This window comes from Pristiophorus japonicus, unplaced genomic scaffold (genome assembly GCF_044704955.1).
Source record: "Pristiophorus japonicus isolate sPriJap1 unplaced genomic scaffold, sPriJap1.hap1 HAP1_SCAFFOLD_189, whole genome shotgun sequence".
In the NCBI taxonomy this organism is placed as follows: Eukaryota; Metazoa; Chordata; class Chondrichthyes; family Pristiophoridae; genus Pristiophorus; species Pristiophorus japonicus.
This window is the reverse complement of record NW_027251579.1, coordinates 1,300,369-1,324,486: the sequence shown is the minus strand read 5'-3', so window position 1 is coordinate 1,324,486 and position 24,118 is coordinate 1,300,369. Positions and strand designations below refer to the sequence as shown.

Here is a 24,118-nt window from a genome sequence, read left to right as displayed (position 1 = left end):
CCGGTGCTTTGGCCCTCAGCGACAAAACCCTTGACACTCAGCCGCCCGATCCTTAGCCCTCAGTCATCGGTTGTTTTGCTCTAAGCATCCAGTCCCTTGGCCCTCAGCAACCAATCCCTTGGCCTCAGGAACCGCTCACTTGGCCCTGAACAACCTATCCCTTGACACGAAGCAGCTGGTCCCTTGGGCATTAGCAGCCAACTCTTGCCACGTAGCAACCGGTCCATCTCCCTGAGCAACCAGCCCTTAGCCCTCAGCAACTGGTCCCTTGGGCCTCAACAGCCGATCCTTTGGTTCTCAGAAACCGGTCCCTTGGCCCGAAGGAACCGGTCCATTGGCCCTAAGGAACTAGTCCCTTGTGCGAAGGAAACGGTCCCTCGCCCAAAGGAACCGGTCCCTTGCCTGAAGCAACCAGTCGCTTGGCCTTAAGCAACATGTCCCTTGTCTCTGAGCAACGGGTGCTTTGGCCCTCAGTCACCAGTCCCTTAGCCTTTAGTAACCAGTCCCTTGGCCCTTAGTAACCAATCCCTTTGGCCATTAGCAACCAGTCCTTTAGCCCGTAGCAACCAGTCCCTTGCCCCACAGCAACCAACATTGGCCCATAGCAACCAGTGCCTTGGCCCTCAGCCACCAGTCCCTTCATGCTCAGTCACCAGATCCTAAGCCCACAGACTCTGGTCGTTTCGATCCTAGCAGCAAGTCATTTTGCGCTTACCAACCAGTCCCTTGGCCCTTACCAACAGCACCCTTGGCCCTTAGCAACTAGTCTGTAGGCCATTAGCAACTGGTCTCTTGGCCCTCTGCCACCAGTGCAAAGACCCTCGGCAACCATTCACTTGGCCATTAGCACCCAACCATTGGCTCTAAACAACCATTCCCTTGGCCCTTAACCACCATGGCTTTGCCCTCAGCAACCAGTAGTTTGGCCCTCAGTCACCAGTCCCTTAGCCTTTAGTAACCAGTCCCTTGGCCCTTAGTTACCAATCCCTTTGGCCCTTAGCAACCAGTCCCTTGGAAATTAGCAACGAATCCGTTAGCCCTCAGCAACCAGTCCCTTAGCACTTAGCAACCAGTCCTTTGGCCCTGAGCAACCGGACCCTTGGACCTGACCAACAGGTCCTTTGGTACTTTGCTACTAGTCCCTTGTTCATTAGCAACCAGGCCTTTGGCCTTTATCAACCAGTCCCTTAGCTCTTAGCAAACAGTCCCTTAGCAGTTAGCGACCAGTCCTTTAGCCCTTTGCAACATGTCCCTTGGCACTGAACATCCGATCCTTTGGCACTGAGGAAATTGTCCCTTGGCCATTAGCAACAAGTCCCTTGGCCATTAGCAAAAGGTCCTTTGGCCATTAGCACTGCTCCCTTGGCCATTAGCAACCAGTCTCTTGCCGTAAAGCAACCGGTCCCTTGCCGCTAATCAACCGGTCCCTTGGCCCTTAGCAGTCAACACTTGCCACTTAGCAACAAGTCTCTTCGCCCTCAGCCACTGTTCTCTTCGCCCTGAGCATCCGGATCTCAGCTCTCAGCCATCGGTTGTTTTGCTCTTAGCAGCAAGGCACTTTGCCCTCAGCCACCGGTCACTTTGCCCTCAGCCACTGATCACTTGGGACTCAGCCACCGGTCGCTTGGCTCTCAGCCACCGGACGCTTGGCCCTCAGCGACTAGACCCTTGGCCCTTAGACACTGGTCACTTGAGCTTCAGCCACCGGTCCATTGGCCCTCAGCAACTAGACCCTTGGCCCTCAGCCACCAGTCCCTTGCCCCTCAGCCACCGGTCCCTTGGCTCTCAGCCACCGGACCCTTCGCCCTCAGCCACCGGACCCTTGGCCCTCAGACACCGGTCCCTTGGCCCTCAGCCAACGGACCCTTGGCCCTCAGACACCGGTCCCTTGGCTCTCAGCCACCGGACCCTTGGCCCTCAGACAACGGTCCCTTGGCCCTCAGCCACCGGTCCCTTGGACATCAGACACCGGTCCCTTGGCCCTCAGCCACCGGTCCCTTGGCCCTCAGCGACCGGTCCCTTGTCCCTCAGACACCAGTCCCTTGGCCCTCAGCCACCAGTCCCTTGGCCCTCAGACACCGGACCTTTGGCCCTCAGCTACCGGCCCCTTGGCCCTCAGCAATTAGTCCCTTGGACCTCTGACACCGGACCCTTGGCCCTCAGCTACCGGCCCCTTGGCCCTCAGCAACTCGTCCCTTGGCCCTCAGCCACCGGTCCATGGCCCTCAGCCACTGGTCTCTTGGCCCTCAGCCACCGGTCTCTTGGCCCTCAGCCACCGGTCCCTTAGCTCTCAGCCACCGTTCGCTTGGCCCTCAGCCACCGGTCCCTTGGCACTGAGCAACCGGTCCCTTGGCCCTCAGCCACCGGTCCGTTGACCCTCAGCCACCGGTCCCTTGGCCCTCAGCAACCCGTCCCTTGGCCCTCATCCACCGGTCCCTTGGCACTCAGCCACCGGTCTCTTGGCACTCACAACCAGGTCCTTGGCCCTCAGCGACCTGTCCCTTAGCCCCCTCCTAATTGACCCCTTGATTTCTACCATATCCAGTCCCCTCAAAATTTTATACACCACATTGAGGTCTCCCCTCAACCTCCTCTGTTCCAAGGAAAACAAACCCAACTGTCCATGCTGTCCTCATAGCTAAGAGTCTCCATTCCAGGCAGTATCCTCGTAATTCTCCTCTGCACCTTCTCTAGTGCAATCATGTCCTTGCTGGAATACAGCAACCAGAACTGCACGCAGTACTCCAGCTGAGGCCTAAGCAGTGTAATATACAATTTAAGCATAATCTCCCTGCTCCTGTATCCTATGCCTTGGCCAATAAAGGCAAGCGTTCTGTATACCTTCTTTACTATCTTATCTACCTGGCCTGCTACATTCAGGGATCTGTGGCCAAACATTCCAAGTTCCCTTTGTTAATCTACACTTCTACGTGGCCTATCGTTTAATGTGCATAAATTTCCTTATTAGCCCTCCCCAAGTGCATTACCTCACACTTCTCCGAATTAAATCCGGTTGCGTCATAAATACACCAATATAAAAACTGTTCCTTTAGATGGTGGAATCGTGTGATACCACATGATATATTTTATGTGACGGCTTTCAAACCCTCTCCAGCTTCCGTGGGGTGTGAGGCAGCCATGAGTAGCAGCATTTCCTATCAGCGCCCATAACCCGCTCGCTTCTGCAGCCTGTTGCCAGTGATCTACAAATAATTCAATTGCAGAGATAGGGCGCAAAGAATCATCAGGGAGAGCTGCATGGGCTCAAAAACTAAATTAGAGGGACAGGATCAGTGGGACATTTAATGTTCTGGGGCATGGACATCGGTCAGAGCTGCAAACACATCAGTTTAAGATGGAGAGAACATTTTTCCTCTGGATGAAAGGTCCAGCTCAGTGGGTATTGATCCTGCAGGGAGAAATGATTGATAGTTACTTTGCAATCACCACAAATTCACGGCAGATCACGACGAACCAGAGCCTCAGACCGAGGAGGCAGAGGTATATGGCGTGCACACATTTACCACAAAGTGTCCCCCGATAATGCTTAAATTTGAATTAAATGGACTCCCGGTGTCAATGGAGCTGGACACGGGCGCGAGCCAGTCCATTATGAGCAAAATAACTTTAAATAAATTGTGGTGCAGCAAGACCTCAAGGACAGTCTTCACTCCCATTCGCACGAAACTGAGAACTTACACAAATGAACTGATTCCCGTAATCCGCAGTGCTACTGTAAAGGTATCGTCCGGGGGAGCGGTGCACAAGCTACCACTCTGTGTATTACCGGGCGATGGCCCCACGCTGTTCGGCAGGAGCTGGCTGGCAAAGATACACTGGAACTGGGATCACGTCCAAGCGCTCTCGTTCACTGACGAAACTTCGTGTGCCTAGGTCTTAAACAAGTTCCCTTCGCTATTCAAACTAGGCATCGGGAAGTTCCAAGGAGCAAAAGTATAGATCCATCTAAGTCCGGGTGCGCGACCCATCCATCACGAGGCGAGAGCAGTATCGTACATGATGAGAGAAAGAATAGAGATCAAGCTGGACTGCTGCAATGAGAGCGCATCATTTCGCCAATCGAATTCAACGATTCCGATTGTTCCAGTCCTCAAGGGAGATGCCACCATCAGAATTTGTGGCGATTACAAAGTAATTATAAATCGCTTCTCCCTACAGGATCAATGCCCACTACCAAAAGCTGACGACCTTTTTGCGAAGCTGCCGGGAGGAAAGACGTTCGCGAAGCTGGACTTGACCTCGGACTACATGATGCAGTAGTTGGAGGAATCATCGAAGGGCCTCACCTGCATCAACACGCACAAAAGTCATTTCATTTACAACAGATGCCCATTTGGGATTCGATCAGCCACTGCGATATTCCAGAGAAACATTGAAAGCTTACTGAAGTCGGTCCCGCGCACGGTGGTCTTCCAGGACGGCATATTGTTTACAGGTCGGGACATAGTCGAGCATCTGTAGAACATGGAGGAGGTTCTTAATCGACTCAACTGCGTGGGGCGCAGGTTAAAACGCTCGAAGTGCAATTTCCTGGTGCCTGAGGTGTAGTTCCTGGGGAGAAGAATCGCGGTGGATGGCATCAGGCCCACCGATTCGAAGATTGAGGCAATCGAGAACACACCGAGGCCACAGAACGTGATGGAGCTGCTGTCGTTTCTAAGACTCCTGAACGACTTTTCCAAATTCTTACCAAGTCTCAGCACACTGTTCGAACCACTACACGCCTTACTGCGTAAAGGAGACGAATGGGTATGGGGCAGAAGCCAAGAAAATGCCTTTGGAGAAGCTAGAAAATTGTTCTGTTCAAACAAATTGCTTGTGTTGTATGATCCATGTAAACGTTTGGTAAGAACATGTGATGCATCATCGTATGGCGTTGGGTGTGTATTGCAACAAGCTAATGATTTTGGGAAATTGCAACCGGTTGCTTATGCATCCAGGAGTCTGTCTAAGGCTGAGGGAGCCGACAGCATGCTTGAAAAAGAATCGTTAGCGTGTGTTTATGGGGTAAAGAAAATGCAATAATATCTGTTTGGGCTCAAATTTGAATTGGAAGCTGACAATAAGCCATTGATAACCCTTTTTTTTCCAAAATTAAGGAGATAAATATGAACGCATTGGCCCGCATTCTGAGATGGGCGCTCACATTATCCGCATACAACTATGCCATCCGCCACAGGCTAGGCAGGGAAAACCGTGCCGAGCTCTCAGTAGGCTGCCATTGCCCACCACGGGGGTGGAAATGGTGCAGCCCGCAGATTTAGCCAAGGTGATGGAAGCATTTAAGAGTGAGCAATCACCTGTCACAGCCCAACAGATTAGAACCAGGATGAGCCAGGACCCCTTACTGTCCTAGGAAAAAATTGTGTGCGTCACGGGAGCTGGTCTAGTGTCCCATTGTAAATGCAGGAAGAGATAAAGCCGTATCAGCGGCGCATGGATGAAATGTCTATACAGGCAGACTGCCTTCTGTGGGGTAATCAGGTAGTGGTCCTTCATCAGTGATCTCCACAGTATTCACCCAGACACTGTAATGATGAAAGTGATAGCCAGATCCCAAGTGTGGTGGCCCGGTATCGATGTGAACTCAGAACCTGCGTGCACAAATGTAACACATGCTCACAGTTAACAATGCACCCAGGGAGGAGCCACTAAGTTTATGATCTTGGCTCTCCAAGCCATGTTCCAGGGTCCATGTCGACTATGCAGGCCCGCTTTTGGGTAAAATGTTCCTAGTGGTTGTGGATGCATACTCCAAATGGATTGAATGTGAGATAATGTCAGCTAGCATGTCCGCTGCCACCACTGAAAGCCTGCGGGCCATGTTTGCCACGCACGGCCTGCCTGATGTCCTTGTGAGTGACAATTAGCCGTGTTTCACCCGTGCCGAATTTAAAGAGTTCATGATCCGTAATGGGATCAAACATGTTACATCTGCACCGTTCAAAACAGCATCCAATGATCAGGCAGAGAGAGCAGTGCAAACTATCAAGCAGGGCTTGAAGAGGGTAACTGAAGGCTCACTGCAGACTCGCCTATCCCATATCATGATTAGCTACCACACGAGAGCACATTCGCTCACTGGGATTCCACCCGCTGAAAGGCTCATGAAAAGTGCACTTAACACAAGGCTCTTGTTAGTCTACCCTGGTCTACGTGAACAGGTAGAGAGCAGGCGGCTTCAACAAAGTACATATGATGATAGCGCAAATGTGTCACGCGAAATTGAAATCAATGATCCTGTATTTGTGTTGAACTATGAACAAGGTGCCAAGTGGCTTCCCGGTACTGTCGTGGCCAAAGAGGAGAGCAGGGTGTGTCGGGTCAAACTTTCAAATGGACTCATTCACCGGAAACACTTGGACCAAATGAAACTCAGATTCACGGACAATCCGCAACAACCCATATTGGACCCAACCTTCTGTGACCCCACAACATACACACCAGTGGCAACAGACACCACGGTTGGCCACGAAGCAGAACCCATCACCCGCAGCAGCCCAGCAGGACTCACCACACCAGGCAACCCAGCAAGGCCAGCTGCACAGTAGCCCAGCGAGGGCCCAACAAATGACGCAACAAAACCAGCATTTACACCGAGTCGATCAACCAGGGAAAGAAAGGGCACAGATCGACTCAACTTCTAAATAGTTACACCATTGACTTTGGGGGGAGTTTTTTTATATATGTAAACCTTTAAATACCTTGTCTAGCCACCAGAGGACTCATCCCATGGAGTCCCAAGGGAGTCCACAATCCCTTGGGAGCACCTGTATTAAGGAGGCCTCACAGGCTGGAGAGGTGACCTGTAATAAAAGACTACGGTCACACTTTACTTTGAGCTCACAGTATCTAGTCAGACCCTGCATTCATGATTAACACCAAGGGCCAAGAGACCGGTTGCCGATGGCCAGCTGACCAGCTGTCAATGGCCAACTCACTGGTTGCTGACGGCCAAGGGACTGGTTGCTAAGAGCGAAGAGAGTGGTTGCTTAGGAACAAAGGAACGGAGGTTGAGCGCCATGGGACCGGTTGCTTCGGGCCAAGAGGCCCGTTGCTAAAGGCCAAGTTGCTGAGCGGCAAGAGTCCAGTTGCTAACGGCCAATTGTTTATTGCTAACAGCCAAAGTACTGGTTGCTAAGGGTTTTGCAACCGGTTGCTGATGGCCAAGATGCCAGTTGCTAAGTGCCAAGGGACCCGTTGCTGTGGGCCAAGTGTTGATTGCTGTGGGCCAAGCCACCATTTGCGGAGGGCCAAGGGACTGGTTGCTTCGCGGAAGAGGCCGTTTTTTTAAGGGCCACGAGACCGGTTGCTATGGGCAAAGTGTCCGGCTGTAAAGAACTAAGTGACTGGTGGCTGACAGTCAAGGGGCCAGTGGTCGAAGGCGAAGGGGCTGGTGGTCGAGGGCCAAGGGGCTGGTTGCTGAGGGCCTAGAGACTGGTTGTCAAGGACCTTGAGAACAGTAGCTGAAGGGTTTGGAAACAGTTCCCTAGGGACTTGGCAACGGATGCCAAGGGCCACGGGACTGGTGGCTGAGGGCCAAGTTTCTGAAGGCCAAAGGACTTGTGTCTAATGGACCTGTTGCTGACGGCCAAGGGTCGGGTGCTAGGCTGCAAGGATCCGGTTGCTGAGGCCCAAAGCATCGGTTGCTGAGGGCCAAGGGACCGGTGGCTGAAGGCCAAGGGATCGGTTGCCAATGCCCAACTGACCGGTTAATCAGGGCAAAAGACCGGAGGCTGAGGGCCAAGGGACTGGTGGCTAATGGCCAAGAGACCGGTGGCTGAGGGTCAAGGGACCGGAGGCTGAGCATCAAGGGACCGGTGGCTGAGTGCCAAGGGACTGGTGGCTAATGACCAAGGGACTGGTGGCTGAGTGTCAAGCGACCGGTGGGTGAGGGCCAAGCGACTGGTGGCTGAGTGCCAAGGGACTGGTTGCTGAGTGTCAAGAGACCAATGGCTGAGTGTCAAGAGACCGGTGGCTGAGTGTCAAGAGACCGGTGGCTGAGTGTCAAGAGACCGGAGGCTGACGGCCAAGCAACTGGTGGCTGAGGGCCAAGGGTCTAGTCACTGAGGACCAAGGGATCGGTTGCTGAGGCTGTGCCCACTAGTTCCAGTCTCCCCGACCAGTGGAAACAACCTCTCTGCCTCTATCTTGTCTATCCCTTTCATTATTTTAAATGTTTCTATAAGATCACCCCTCATCCTTCTGAACTCCAACGAGTAAAGACCCAGTCTACTCAATCTATTATCATAAGGTAACCCTCTCATTTCCAGAATCAGCCTAGTGAATTGTCTCTGTACCCCCTCCAAAGATCGGATATCCTTCCTTCAGTAAGGTGACCAAAACTGCACGCTGTACTCCATGTGTGGCATCACCAATACCCTGTACAGTTGAAGCAGGACCTCGCTGCTTTTGTACTCCATCCCTCTCGCAATGAAGGCGAATATTCCATTCACCTTCCTGATTACCTGCTGCACCTGCAAATTAACTTTTTGGGATTCATGCACAAGGACCCCCAGGACCCTCTGCACCGCAGCATGTTGTAATTTCTCCCCATTCAAATAATATTCCCTTTTACTGTATTTTTTCCCCAAGGTGGATGACCTCACATTTTCTTCCATTGTATTCCATCTGCCAAACCTTAGCCCATTCGCTTAACCTATATCAATCACTTTGCAACCTCTCTGTGACCTTTACACAAGCCGCTTTCCCACTAATCTTTGTGCCATCTGCAAATTGTGTTACACTACATTCTGTCCCCTCTTCCAGGCCATCTATGTATATTGTAAACACTTGTGGACCCAGCACCGATCCCTGTGACACACCACTAACCACCGATTTCCAACCCGAAAAGTACCCATTTATGCCGACTCTCTGCTTTCTGTTACCCAGCAAATCTCGATCCATGCTAATACATTTCCTCTGACTCCGCGTACCTTTAGCTTCTGCAGTAACTTTTTGTGTGGCACCTTATCGAATATCTTTTGGAAATCTAAATAAACCACATCCATCGGTACACCTCTATCCACCATGCTCGTTATATCCTCAAAGGATGGCAGTAAATTAGTTAAACATGATTTCCACTTCACGAATCCATGTTGTGTCTGCTTGAATGCACTATTCCTATCTAGATGTCCCGCTAATTCTTCCTTAATGATAGCTGTAAGCATTTTCCCCACTACAGATGTCAAACTAACCAGCTTATAATTGTATGCCCCCTTTTTTAAACAGAGGCGTTGCATTAGCTGCTTTCCAATCCGCTGGTACCTCCCCAGAGTCCAGAGAGTTTCGGTAGATTATAACGAATGCATCTGCTCTCACTTCCACCATCTCTTTTAAATCCCTGGGATGCATTTCATCAGGACCAGGGGACTTGTCTACCTTGAGTCCCATTAGCCTGTCCAGCACTCACTCCCTAGTGATAGTTATTGTCTCAAGGTCCTCCCTTCCCACATTCCCGTGACCCGCAATTTTTGGCATGGGTTTTGTGTCTTCCACTGTGAAGACCGAAGCAAAATAATAATTAAGGTATCAGCCATTTCTACATTTCCCATTATTAAATCCCCCTTCTCATCTTCTAAGGGACCAACATTAACTTTAGTCACTCTTTTCCGTTTTATGTATCCGTAAAAGCTTTTACTATCTGTTTTTATGCTAAGGGACTCGATGCTATGGGCCAAGGGACTGGTTGCTCCGGGTTAAGGGACTCGTTGCTAAGGTCCAAGGGACTGGTTGCAAAGGGTCAAGAGAATGGTTGCTAAGGGCTAAGGGACTGGTTGCTGAGGGGTAAGGGAATCGTTGATAAGGGCCAAGGGACTGGTTGCAAAGGCCCAAGGTACTGGTTGCTAAGGACCAAGGGACTGGTTATTAAGGGTTAAGTGACTGGTGGCAGAGGGCCAAAGCACCTGTTGCTCAGAGGCAAGGCACCGGTTGATAAATGCCAAGGGACTGGTTGCTAAGGGCCAAGTGCCTTGCCGCCAAGAGTGAAACGACTGGGGGCTGTGGGCTTAGGATCAGTTGACTGAGCATGAAGGGACTGGTGGCTGAGGGCCAAGGCACTGGTTGCTATGGGCCAATGTTGGTTGCTGTGGGGCAAGGGACTGGTTGCTACGGGCCAAAGGACTGGTTGCTAAGCGCCAAGTGCCTTGCCGCCAAGAGTGAAACGACCAGTGGCTGAGGGCTGAGGAAACGTAGCTCAGGGTGAAGGGACCAGTGGCTGAGGGCGAAGAGACCAGTTGCTAAGTGGCTAGTGTTGGCTGCTAATGGCAAATGGGCCAGTTGCTAATGTCCAAGGGACTGGTTGCTAAGGGCCAAAGGACTGGTTGCTAATGGCCAAGTGTTGGTTGCTGTAGGCCAAGGAACCAGTTGTCGAGAGCGAATGGACTGGTTGCTCAGGACAAAGGGAACGGTGGCTGAGGGCCAAAGGACCGGTTCCTTCGGGCAAAGGGACTGGTTGCTAAGCACCAAGGGACAAGTTGCTAAGGGCAAAGGGACTATTTGCTGAGGACAAAGGACCGGTGGCTGAGGGCCAAGGGACTGGTTCCTTCGGCTAAAGGGACTAGTTGCTAAGCACCAAGGGACAAGTTGCTAAGGGCAAAGGGACTAGTTGCTAAGGGACAAGGGACCAGTTGATAACCGCCAAGTGTCTTGCAGCTAGGATCGAAATGACCGGAGGCAGGGGGCTTAGGATCGGGTGACTGAGCATGAAGGGACTGGTGGCTGAGGGCCAAGTCACTGGTTGCTCTGGGCCAATATTGGTTGCTGTGGGGCAAGGGACCGGTTGCTATGGGCCAAAGAACTGGTTGTTAAGGGACAAGTGCCTTGCCGCTAAGAGCGAAACGAACAGTGGCTGAGGGCTGAGGAAACGTTGCTCAGGGCAAATGGCCCAGTTGCTAAAGGCCAAGGGACTGGTTGCTTTGCACCAATGAACCGGTTGCTCAGGGCCAAGGGACCGCCTGCTAAGGGCCAAGGGACAGGTTGCTAAGGGCCAAGGAACTGGTTGCTAAGGGCCAAGTGACTGGTTGCTAAGGGCAAAACAACCGGTGACTGAGGCCTAAGGTCAGGCGGCTGAGTGTCAAGGGACTTGTCACTGAGGGCCAAAGCACAGGATGGTAAAGACCAAATGTTGGTTGCTGTGGGCCAAGGAACCAGTTGCTAAGGGCGAAAAGACTGGTGGCTCAGGGTAAAGGGACCGGTGGCTGAGGGCCTTGGCACTGATGACAGGAGCCAAACAACCGGTTGAGAAAGGGCCTACAGACTAATTGCTAAGGGCCAACAGAACAGTTGCTTCGGGCCAAGAGCCAGGTTGCTAAGGGCCAATGGACTTTTTGTTAAGGGGCAAGTACCTTGCTGCTATGCATGAAACGACCGGTGGCTAAGGGCTAAGGATCGGGTGGCTGAGCGTGAAGGGACTGGTGGCTGAGGGCCAAGTGCCTTGCTGCTAAGAGCAAAACAACCGGTGGCTGAGAGCTGAGGTCCGGATGCTGAGGGCGAAGAGACCAGTAGCTGAGGACGAAGAATCCGGTTGCTAAGTGAAAAGTGTTGACGGCTAATGGCCAAGGGACCTGTTGCTTAGAGGCAAGAGACTGGTTGCTAATGGCCAAGGGATCAGTTGCTTAGAGGCAAGAGACTGGTTGCTAATGGCCAAGGGATCAGTTGGTAATGGCCAAGGGACCGGTTGCTTAGCGGCAAGAGACTGGGTGCTAACGGCCAAAAGACCGGTTGCTAATGGCCATGGGACCCATTGCTAAGTGCCAATGGACTAGTTACTAAGTGCCAAGGGACCGGATTCTAAGTGCCAAAAGACTTGTTGCTAAGGGCTAAGGGACTGGTTGCAAATGGCCAAGGGACTGGTTGTTAAGGGGCAAAGGCCTGGTTGCTAAGGGACAAGGGACCAGTTGCAAAATGCCAAAGGACCTGTTGGTAAGGTCCAAGGGTCCGGTTGCTAAGGGCCAAGGGACTGGTTGCTAAGGGCTAAGGAACTGGTTGCTAAGGGCTAAGGGACTGGTTGCTAAGGGCTAAGGGACTCGTTGTTCAGGGCCAAGGGAATTGTTGCTAAGGGCCAAGGGATTGTTGCTAAGGGCTAAGGGACTGGTTGCAAAGTGCCAAGGGACTGGTTGCTAAGGGCCAAGGGAATTGTTGCTAAGGGCTAAGGGACTGGTTGCAAAGTGCCAAGGGACTGGTTGCTAAGGGCCAAAGGCCTGGTTGTTAAGGGACAAGGGACCAGTTGCAAAATGCCGAAGGACCTGTTGGTAAGGTCCAAGGGTCCAGTTGCTAAGGGCCAAGGAACTGGTTGCTAAGGAACTGGTTGCTAAGGGCTAAGGGACCGGTTCCTTAGGAGCAAGGGACTGGTTCCTTAGGGCAAGGGACCATTTCCTTTGGGCAAGGGACTGGTTCCTTAGGGCCAAGGGACCGGTGGCTGAGGGCCAAGGGACCAGTTGCTCAGTGCAAAGGGACCTGTTGCTCAGGGCCAAGGGACTGGTTCCTTCGGGCAAAGGGACTGGTTGCTCAGCACAAAGCGACCAGTTGCTAAGGGCAAAGGGACCCGTTGCTCAGGTTGAAGTGACCAGTTGCTCAGGGCCAAAAGACTGATTGCTAAGGGCCAAATGACCAGCTGCTTGGGGCCAAGGGACCGATTGCTCAGTACACAGGGACTGTTTGCGCAGCAACAAGGGACCGGTTGCTAAGGGCAAAGGGACCCGTTGCTCAGGTTGAAGTGACCCGTTGCTCAGGGCCAAGAGACTGATTGCTAAGGGCCAAATGACCAGTTGCTTGGGGCCAAGGGACCGGTTGCTGAGGGCCAAATGGACCAGTGGCTGAGGGCCAAAGGGACCGGTGGCTGAGGGCCAAAGGGACCGGTGGTTGAGAGCGAAGGTACTGGTGGCTGAGGGCCAAAGGGCCAGTGGCTGAGGGCCAAAGGGACCAGTGGCTGAGGGCCAAAGGGACCGGTGGTTGAGAGCCAAGGTACTGGTGGCTGAGGGCCAAAGGGCCAGTGGCTGATGGTCAAAGGGACCAGTGGCTGAGGGCCAAAGGGACCGGTGGTTGAGGGCCAAGGTACTGGTGGCTGAGGGCCATAGGGCCAGTGGCTGAGGGCCAAAGGGACCGGTGGTTGAGGGCCAAGGTACTGGTGGCTGAGGGCCAAAGGGCCAGTGGCTGAGGGCCAAAGGGACCGGTGGTTGAGGGCCAAGGTACTGGTGGCTGAGGGCAAAGCCATGGTGGGTCAGGGGCAAGGGACCAGTTGCTTAGAGCCAATCGTTGGGTGCTAATGGCCAAGTGAATGGTTGCCGACGGCCTTGGCACTGGTGGCAGAGGGCCAAGAGACCAGTTGCTAATGGCTGAGAGACATAGAAACATAGAAACATAGAAAATAGGTGCAGGAGTAGGCCATTCGGCCCTTCTAGCCTGCACCGCCATTCAATGAGTTCATGGTTGAACATGCAACTTTAGTACCCCATTCCTGCTTTCTCGCCATACCCCTTGATCCCCGAGTAGTAAGGACTTCATCTAACTCCTTTTTGAATATATTTAGTGAATTGGCCTCAACAACTTTCTGTGGTAGAGAATTCCACAGGTTCACCACTCTCTGGGTGAAGAAATTCCTCCTCATCTCGGTCCTAAATGGCTTCCCCCTTATCCTTAGACTGTGTCCCCTGGTTCTGGACTTCCCCAACATTGGGAACATTCTTCCTGCATCTAACCTGTCTAACCCCGTCAGAATTTTAAACGTTTCTATGAGGTCCCCTCTCATTCTTCTGAACTCCAGTGAATACAAGCCCAGTTGATCCAGTCTTTCTTGATAGGTCAGACCCGCCATCCCGGGAATCAGTCTGGTGAACCTTCGCTGCACTCTCTCAATAGCAAGAATGTCCTTCCTCAGGTTAGGAGACCAAAACTGTACACAATACTCCAGGTGTGGCCTCACCAAGGCCCTGTACAATTGTAGCAACACCTCCCTGCCCCTGTACTCAATTCCCCTCGCTATGAAGGCCAACATGCCATTTGCTTTCATAACCGCCTGTTGTACCTGCATGCCAACCTTCAATGACTGATGTACCATGACACCCAGGTCTCTTTGCACCTCCCCTTTTCCTAATCTGTCACCATTCAGATAATAGTCTGTCTCTCTGTTTTTACCACCAAAGTGGATAACCTCACATTTATCCACATTATACTTCATCTGCCATGCATTTGTCCACTCACCTAACCTATCCAAGTCGCTCTGCAGCCTCACAGCATCCTCCTCGCAGCTCACACTGCCACCCAACTTAGTGTCATCCGCAAATTTGGAGATACTACATTTAATCCCCTCGTCTAAATCATTAATGTACAGTGTAAACAGCTGGGGCCCCAGCACAGAACCTTGCGGTACCCCACTAGTCACTGCCTGCCATTCTGAAAAGTCCCCATTTACTCCTACTCTTTGCCTCCTGTCTGACAACCAGTTCTCAATCCATGTCAGCACACTACCCCCAATCCCATGTGCTTTAACTTTGCACATTAATCTCTTGTGTGGGACCTTGTCGAAAGCCTTCTGAAAGTCCAAATATACCACATCAACTGGTTCTCCCTTGTCCACTCTACTGGAAACATCCTCAAAAAATTCCAGAAGATTTGTCAAGCATGATTTCCCTTTCACAAATCCATGCTGACTTGGACCTATCATATTACCTCTTTCCAAATGCACTGATATGATATCCTTAATAATTGATTCCATCATTTTACCCACTACCGATGTCAGGCTGACCGGTCTGTAATTCCCTGTTTTCTCTCTCCCTCCTTTTTTAAAAAGTGGGGTTACATTGGCTACCCTCCACTCCATAGGAACTGATCCAGAGTCAATGGAATGTTGGAAAATGACTGTCAATGCATCCACTATTTCCAAGGCCACCTCCTTAAGTACTCTGCGATGCAGTCCATCAGGCCCTGGGGATTTATCGGCCTTCAATCCCATCAATTTCACCAACACAATTTCCCGACTAATAAGGATTTCCCTCAGTTCCTCCTCCTTACTAGACCCTCCGACCCCTTTTATATCCGGAAGGTTGTTTGTGTCCTCCTCAGTGAATACCGAACCAAAGTACTTGTTCAATTGGTCCGCCATTTCTTTGGTCCCCGTGATGACTTCCCCTGATTCTGACTGCAGGGGACCTACGTTTGTCTTTACTAACCTTTTTCTCTTTACATATCTATAGAAACTTTTGCAATCCGTCTTATTGTTCCCTGCAAGCTTCTTCTCGTACTCCATTTTCCCTGCCCTAATCAAACCCTTTGTCCTCCTCTGCTGAGTTCTAAATTTCCCCCAGTCCCCGGGTTCTCTGCTATTTCTGGCCAATTTGTATGCCACTTCCTTGGCTTTAATGCTATCCCTGATTTCCCTTGATAGCCACGGTTGAGCCACCTTCCCTTTTTTATTTTTACGACAGACGGGAATGTACAATTGTTGTAATTCATCCATGCAGTCTCTAAATGTCTGCCATTGCCCATCCACAGTCAACCCCTTAAGTATCATTCGCCAATCTATCCTAGCCAATTCACGCCTCATACCTTCAAAGTTACCCTTCTTTAAGTTCTGGACCATGGTCTCTGAATTAACTGTTTCATTCTCCATCCTAATGCAGAATTCCACCATATTATGGTCACTCTTCCCCAAGGGGCCTCGCACAACGAGATTGCTAATTAATCCTCTCTCATTACATAATACCCAGTCTAAGATGGCCTCCCCCCTAGTTGGTTCCTCGACATATTGGTCTAAAAAACCAACCCTTATGCACTCCAGGAAATCCTCCTCCACCGTATTGCTTCCAGTTTGGTTAACCCAATCTATGTGCATATTAAAGTCACCCATTATAACTGCTGCACCTTTATTGCACGCACCCCTAATTCCATGTTTGATGCCCTCCCCAACATCACTACTACTGTTTGGAGGTCTGTACACAACTCCCACTAACGTTTTTTGTCCTTTGGTATTCTGCAGCTCTACCCATATAGATTCCATATCATCAAGCTAATGTCCTTCCGAACTATTGCCTTAATTTGCTCCTTAACCAGCAATGCTACCCCACCTCCTTTTCCTTTTATTCTATCTTTCCTGAATGTTGAATACCCCTGGATATTGAGTTCCCAGCCCTGATCATCCTGGAGCCACGTCTCCGTAATCCCAATCACATCATATTTGTTAACATCTATTTGCACAGTTAATTCATCCACTTTATTGCGGATACTCCTTGCATTAAGACACAAAGCCTTCAGGCTTGTTCTTTTAACACCCTTTGTCCTTTTAGAATTTTGCTGTACAGTGGCCCTTTTTGTTCTTTGCCTTGGGTTTCTCTGCCCTCCACTTTTCCTCATCTCCTTTCTGTCTTTTGCTTTTGCCTCCTTTTTGTTTCCCTCTGTCTCCCTGCATTGGTTCCCATCCCCCTGCCATATCAGTTTAAATCCTCCCCAACAGCACTAGCAAACAATCCCCCTAGGACATTGGTTCCGGTCCTGCCCATGTGCAGACAAGTTGCTAAGGTTCAAGGGAGTAGTTGCTAAGTGCCACCGGCCTGGTTGTTAAGGGCCAAGTGACCAGTTGCTAAGTGCAAAGGAGCTGTTGGTAAAGGCCAATAGTCCAATTGGTCAGGCCAAGCGTCTTGCTGCCAAGAGCGAAACGACCGGAGGCTGTGGATTTAGGATCATGTGACTGAGCATGAAGGGACTGGTGGCTGAGGGCCAAGGCACTGATTGCTACGGGCCAATGTTGGTTGCTATAGGGCAAGGGACCGGTTGCTATGGGCCAAAGGACTGGTTGCTAAGGTCCAAGTGCTGTGACATTAAGAGCGAAACGACCAATGGCTGAGGGCTGAGGAAACGTTGCTCAGGGCAAAGGGACCAGTGGCTGAGGGCGAAGAGATGGGTTGCCAAATGGCATGTGTTGGTTGCTAATGGCAAATGGGCCAGTTGCTAATGTCCAAGGGACTGGTTGCTTTGCACTAAGGGACCGGCTGCTAAGGGCGAAGGGACCGCCTGCGAAGGACTGAGGGACTGGTTGCTAAGGGCCAAGGGACTGGTTGCTCAGGGCCAAGGGACTCGTTGCGAACGCCCAAGGGACTGGTTGCTCAGGGACAAAAGACTGGTTGCTCAGGGCCAAGGGACTCGTTGCTAACGGCCAAGGGACTGGTTGCGAAGGGCCAAAGGACTGGTTGCTCAGGGCCAAGAGACTGGATGCTAAGGGCCAAGGGACTGGTTGCTATGGGCCAAGGGACTGGATGCTAAGAGCAAAACAACCGGTGACTGAGGGCTAAGGATCGGGCGGCTGACTGTCAAGGGACTTATCGCTGAGGGCCAAAGCACAGGTTGGTAAATGCCAAATGTTGGTTGCTGTGGGCCAAGGAACCAGTTGCTAAGGGCGAAAAGACTGGTGGCTCAGGGTGAAGGGACCGGTGGCTGAGGGCCAAGGGACCGGCTGCTGATTGAAAAACAGCTGGTTGTTGAGGGCAAAGCCATGGTGGTTCAGGGCCAAGGGACTGGTTGCTTAGAAAAGGGTTGTGTGCTGAGGGCCAAGCGACGGGTTGCCGAGGGCCTTGGCACTGGTGACAGAGAGCCAAACAACCAGCTGCCAAGGGTGTACAAACTGGTTGCTAAGGTCCATCAGAACAGTTGCTAAGGACCATGAGACGAGTTGGTAAGGTACAAGGGACTTTTTGTTAAGGGGCAAGTGCTTTTCTGCTCGGAACGAAATGACCGGTGGCTGAGGGCTAAGGATCGGGTGGCTGAGCGTGAAGGGACTGGTGGCTGAGGGCCAAGTGCCTTGCTGCTAAGAGCAAAATAACCCGTGGCTGAGAGCTGAGCTCCGGTTGCTCAGGGCGATGAGACCAGTGGCTTAGGGCGAAGAGACTGGTTGCTAAATGGCAAGTGTTGCTCATGTCATGTCTCAAATTAATAATATATTCGTCAAAAGGATAACATTTGCTGGACTATGGCGAGGGGGACTAATTAGATAGGTCTCTGAGGGACAGCACAAGCACCATGGGTCTAATATCATTTCTCACTACCGCCAGAATCTGAGAGCTGCGCTTTTCACTGTCGTTGGCTCGTTGGTCTAGGGGTATGATTCTCGCTTCGAAATGATCACATTTGAAATGCGAGAGGTCTTGGGCCAAATCCCGTACGAGCCCCACCCATTTTTTACTCAAAGTTCCGCTTCTCACTGCCGCTCGACATGTGAGAAAACAGACATGTTTTACATTAAAACGTCCAAATCCCATGGCAAAGTGAACCCCGCCAAACTGAGTAAAGTTAAAGTATCTGAGAGGTACTCGGCTCTATGACACGTTGGATAACCTAAACCCTTGTTTGGTTTAAGCCAATAGTTGATCAGTATATCTTCCTGTCTGTACGCATAAGCTCACCTCAATTGGGATAAGCATACATTCAGCGGCAATCACCACCTCTGCCCTGAATATGAGTGCGTCCTGTTTCTCTCGATCTGAAAAGATGAGAGAAGCTGGCTTTTGAATTAGTCCCTTGGCTGCCGATTTCAAAGCGGACAGGAAATCAATCCGGGCTGGCCAAGCTGCCTGGTCTGATTAAAAGACGGTGATACCCTATATTGTAGGCATGTTCTCGTCTTCTGGCTCAACATTAGGTTCAACGTATCGGATGATAAGCACCGCTCCCATTGTCTGGTAATGGTTCTGCTATTCCCACTAACACCTCCTCTGGACCATCCTTTGTTACGTTATTGCCCGATTACCACCCACTTTGCCTTTCTCCATTGTGCCATGTATTATTTAATCACTCCTGCGTTCCACTCTATCACAGACGTTCCCATTTGACCTTTCTTGCTGCGTATTTTTTCCAGGCGCTATTTTTGTTGAAAAAAATCTGTAATCTTTAACTTTTTCCTAAAATATCAGAAAGATTATCCGACAGAACGTGAAACCGGATTCTTTCTCCACACAATCTGCACGACCTGACAAGTTTTACAGATTTATCTGATTTTATTCATTCTAATTCCGTGTCCCTTTTAAGGGGATGTGCTGTCTGTCCGAGATCATTCTCCGTTTGTTTAAAATGGTGTGCTATCAGACCCTCATCATTCTATGTCTGTTTAAAAGGGATGCGTTGTCTGTCCCGGATTTCCAATTTCAAATTTCAAAAACTGTCTTTGGAGGGTGCAGGAATTTAGATTGTTTGTGTGTTTGTGAAAGCCAGAGTGTGTGCAAACGTGCTGTGCGATCTTACTGTCAGGTGAGAAAAATGCATTACATGCAACTTGAAACCGTACTGATTTGTTTGATCACTCCTTCGTGGACTCTCTGAAGGTAGAAGAATCAGCTGTGGGATTCTGCTATTCCACATCTGCAAGAAGGGAAAATGCACAAGTTAGAAATATAGCGATTCTAGCGAGGGCTGTGTGACATGATGACATCCTCCATCCTCATTTTCTAATTCAAATTCAAATCAAATCAAACCAACACAAGACAAGACATGACTGACTGACTGACTTTGTATATACATGTATATATATGTGTATATTTATATATAACCCCAAATTTTTAACTTCCAAAATAAATATGCGTTTTCTGTTCTGCCTGTACCGGGCTCTATTACATTTGACCTCTTTCACAGCACAAGCAGCTGCTGTCAGATCAAGCAGAAAGACATACGCGACTTCAAAAGATCGCCTTTGCAGCCCACATTTTCCCTCGTGGCTTGTCTTCCACCATGGGCTTACTGCGTTTGGGTATTTATTGACTGCACCCATTTCCAATGAAATTCTTCCAGTCACACAGCCTTCGTTCAATCAAAAAATATATAGAATATGAATCAATTATTTATTTATTTAAAACAACTCAAATTTAATTTTTTTTAAATACAATTTAAATGCATTTATTTTCTTAAAATGTTAAATAATTATATATTTCAGACTGGGCTGGTTTTAGGTCCCTCCCTCCTTCCCGCCTGTCTATCACCTGTGGCTTCAATAACAGTCTCTGCCCCGCGTGGTCCTGAGCCCCACTGCACAATTGCCTTCAGGGATGATCGAAATCTCACTTTATTCTTTTAAAAGGGATCTGCTGTCAGTCAAGGCTCATTCTGCATCTGGGTAAAAGGGATGTCCTTGCAGTCCCGGATCATTCTGTGTCTGTTTCAATGGGCTGGTTGTCAGTTCCGGTTCATAATCTTTCCCTTTAAAATGGATTGTCTCATAAACCCGGGTCATCCTGTATAGTTTGAGAAGGAGTATGATTTCAGCTGCAATGACTGAATTGATAAACTGTTATGTTCCAAGTTACATTTGGGTTGCCTGCGCCGGTGCGCACCCAGATCGCAGTGCATCTGTTCATTCACTCGAAATATGCTCATCTTTTCCTTAATCCACTCCTTGATATTGCAGTTGCCCCGAATTTGCGCCCAATATAAACAACAACACAATGGCTAATGATGGCGGAGGTCGCGTGGCCTAATGGATAATGCGTCTGACTTCAATCATAACCGCAAAGTTATCAGATAATTCCAGGCTCGAGTCCTGCCGCAGACGACTTCGCTCAATGCGTGAAATGTTATATCCTTTGTTGCGATTCTGCCGAGAAAGCAACCATCTCTTCCAGTCACTCACCTGAAGTGAAGGAAGGCTGTTTGCTTATAGAATCAATGGGACGTTTTCATCATTGTCGATCTGCATGCACGGACAGAGCAAGCTGTGAAGTGGACTTTCTTGCACGTTATTTCTATTTGGAAACAAAAAGCAGGAGATTGAATGGCTGACGATGGGCCACCGAAGAGACGAAGTGGCCGGGAAGTTAAGGCGATGGACGCCTAATCCATTGTGCGCTCCACGCATGGGTTCGAATGTCATCTTTATTGTCGTTGTCTTCCAGCTTTGAACTCCTTGGTCATTCACATTTAACCTCATCGCCAATTTCACCTTTTACTTTGAAGGATGTTGTACTTTGCTCATGTCATGTCTCAAATTAATTATATATGCGTCAAAAGGATAACGTTTGCAGGACTATGGCGAAGGGGACTAATTAGATAGGTCTCTGAGAGACAGCACATGCACGATGGGACTAATATCTTTTCTCACTACCGGCAGAATCTGAGAGCTGCGCTTTTCACTGTCGGCGGCTCGTTGGTCCACGGTTATGATTCTCACCTCGGAATGATCACATTTGAAATGCGAGAGGTCTCGGGCCAAATCCCGTACGAGCCCTGTCATTTTTTACTCGAAGATCCGCTTCTCACAGCCGCTCGACATGTGGGAAAACATATATTTCACGTTAAAACGTGTGATTTTACGCCGGTGTCCCCACAGCGTCCAAATCCCAGAGCAAAGTGAAACCCGCCAAACTGAGTAAAGTTAAAATATCTCAGAGGTACTCGGCTCTGTGACTCGTTGGATAACCTAAACGCGTGTTTAGTTCCGGCCATTACTTGATCAGTATATCTTCCTGTCTGTCCGCATAACTTCACCTCAATTGGGAAAAGCATACATTCAGCGTCAATCTCCACCTCTGCACTGAATATCAGTGCGTCCTGTTTCTCTAGATCTGAAAAGATAAGAGAAGATTACTTTTGAATTAGTCCCTTGGTTGCCAAATTCAAAGCGGACAGGAAATCAATCCGGGCTGGCAAAGCTGCCTGGTCTGATTAAAAGGCGGTGATACCCTATATTGTTGGCATGTTCTCGTCTTCTGGCTCAACATTAGGTTCAACGTATCGGATGATAAGCACCGCTCCCATTGTCTGGTAATGGTTCTGCTGTTCCCACTAACACCTCCTCTGGACCATCCTTTTTACCTTATTGCCCGATTACCACCCACTTTGCCTTTCTCCATTTTGCCATTTATTATTTAATCACTCCTGTCTCACAGACGTTCCCATTTGACCTTTCACGCTGCGTATTTTACCAGGTGCTATTTTTGTTGAAAACATCTGTAATCTTTAACTTTTTCCTAAAATATCGGAATGATTATCATACAGAACGTGAAAACGGGTTCTTCATCCACAGAATCTGCACGACCTGCCGAGTTTTACATATTTATCTGTTTTTATTCATTCTATTTCCGTGTCCCTTTTAAGCGGATGTGCTGTCTGTCCTAGATCATTCTCTTTCTGTTTAAAATGGTGTACTATCAGACCCGCATCTTTTCTGTGTCTGTTTAAAAGGGATGTGCTGTATGTCCCGGATTTCCATTTTCAAATTTTAAAAACTGCCTTTGGAGGGTGCAGGAATTTTAGTTTGTTTGTGTGTTTGTGTAAGCCAGTGTGTGTACAAACGTGCTGTGCGATCTTACTGTCATGTGAGAAAAATGCATTACATGCAACTTGAAACCGTACTGATTTGAGTGAACACTCTTCGTGGATTCTCTGACAGTAGAAGATTCTGCTGTGGGATTTTGCTATTGCACATCTGAAAGAAGGGAAAATACAAAAGTTAGAAATATAGCGATTTTAGCCAGGGCTGTGTGACATGATTACATCATCCATCCTCATTTTCTAATTCAAATTCAAATCAAATCAAACCAACACAAGACAAGACATGACTGACTGATGGACTTTGTTTATACATGTATATATATTTATATATAATCTCAAATTTTTAACATCCAAAATAAATATGCGTTTTCTGTTCTGCCTGCACCGGGCTCTATTACATTTGACCTCTTTCACAGCACAAGCAGCTGCTGTCAGGTCCAACAGAAAGACACACACGACTTTAAAAAATCGCCTTTGTAGCCCACACCTTCCCTCGTGGCTTGTCTTCCACCATGGGCTTACTGTGTTTGGGTATTTATTGACTGCATTCAATGAAATTCTTCTAGTCACAAAGTCTTCGTTCAATCAAAAAATACATAGATTATGAATCAATTATTTATTTATTTAAAACAAATCAAATTCAATTTTTTAAAAACAAAATTTAAACGTATTTATTTTCTTAAAATATTAAAAATATATATATTTCAGTCTGGGCTGGTTTTAGGTCGCTCCCTGCTTCCTGCCTGTCTATCACCTGTGGCTTCAATAACCGTCTGAGCCCCGCGTGGTCCTGAGCCCCACTGCACAATTGCATTCAGGGAAGATAGAAATCTCACTTTATTCTTTTAAAAGGCAACTGCCGTCAGTCGCGGATCATTCTGTGTCTGTTTAAACGGGCTGGTTGTCGGTTCCGGTTCATAATCTATCCCTTTGAAACGGATTTTCTCCTCGGGGTTGCCTGCGCCGGTGCGCACCCAGATCGCAGTGCGCCTGTTCATTCATTCGAAACATGCACATCTTTTCCGAAATCCACTCCTTGATATTGCAGTTGCCCCGAATTTGCTCCCAATATACACAACAGCACAACATACGCTAATGTCAGAGGCCGCGTGGCCTAATGGGTAAGGCGTCTGACTTCGATCACAAACCACGAAATTATCAGAATAGTGCAGGTTCGAATCCTGCTGCTGTCGTATTCGCTCAATGCCTGAAATTTTATATTCTTTGTTGCGATTCTACTGAGAAACCAACCATCTATTCCAGTCACTCACCTGAAGTGAAGGAAGGCTGCTTGCTGATGGAATCTCATGGCAAGTTTTCATCATTGTCGATCTGCATGCACGGGCAGAGAAAGCTGTGAAGTGGACTTTCTTGCACATTATTTCTGTGTGGATACAAAAAGCAGGAGATTGAATCGCTGAAGATGAGCTCTGGAGTGGACGAGGTGGCCGAGAGGTTAAGGCGATGGACTGCTAATCTATTGTGCTCTGCACGCATGGGTTCGAATCCCATCCTCGACGTCGTTGTCCTACAGCTTTGACCTGCCTGGTCGTTTTGTCATTCACATTTAACTTCATCGGCAAATTCCTCTTTTTCTTAAAAGGATGCTGCACTTTGCTCATGTCATGTCTCAAATTAATAACATATTCGTCAAAAGGATGACATTTGCAGGACTATGGCGAGGGGGACTAATTAGATAGGTCTCTGAGGGACAGCACAAGCACGGTGGGTCTAATATCTTTTCTCACTACCGGCAGAATCTGAGAGCTGCGCTTTTCACTGTCGGCGGCTCGTTGTTCTCGGGCTATGATTCTCACTTACGAATGATCACATTTGAAACGTGAGAGGGCCCGGG

At 49.3% G+C, this 24,118-nt stretch overlaps 2 non-coding genes across 2 annotated transcripts; both read left to right on the top strand.

The window, feature by feature from the left end:
• The first annotated feature begins 23,366 nt into the window (after positions 1 to 23,366).
• On the top strand, positions 23,367 to 23,456 carry trnar-ucg (transfer RNA arginine (anticodon UCG)). The gene is given in 2 exon segments: positions 23,367 to 23,403; positions 23,421 to 23,456. It is a non-coding gene; the product is annotated as a tRNA-Arg (tRNA).
• A 245-nt stretch (positions 23,457 to 23,701) lies between these two features.
• On the top strand, positions 23,702 to 23,783 carry trnas-gcu (transfer RNA serine (anticodon GCU)). Its single transcript has one exon. It is a non-coding gene; the product is annotated as a tRNA-Ser (tRNA).
• Positions 23,784 to 24,118: the final 335 nt, after the last annotated feature.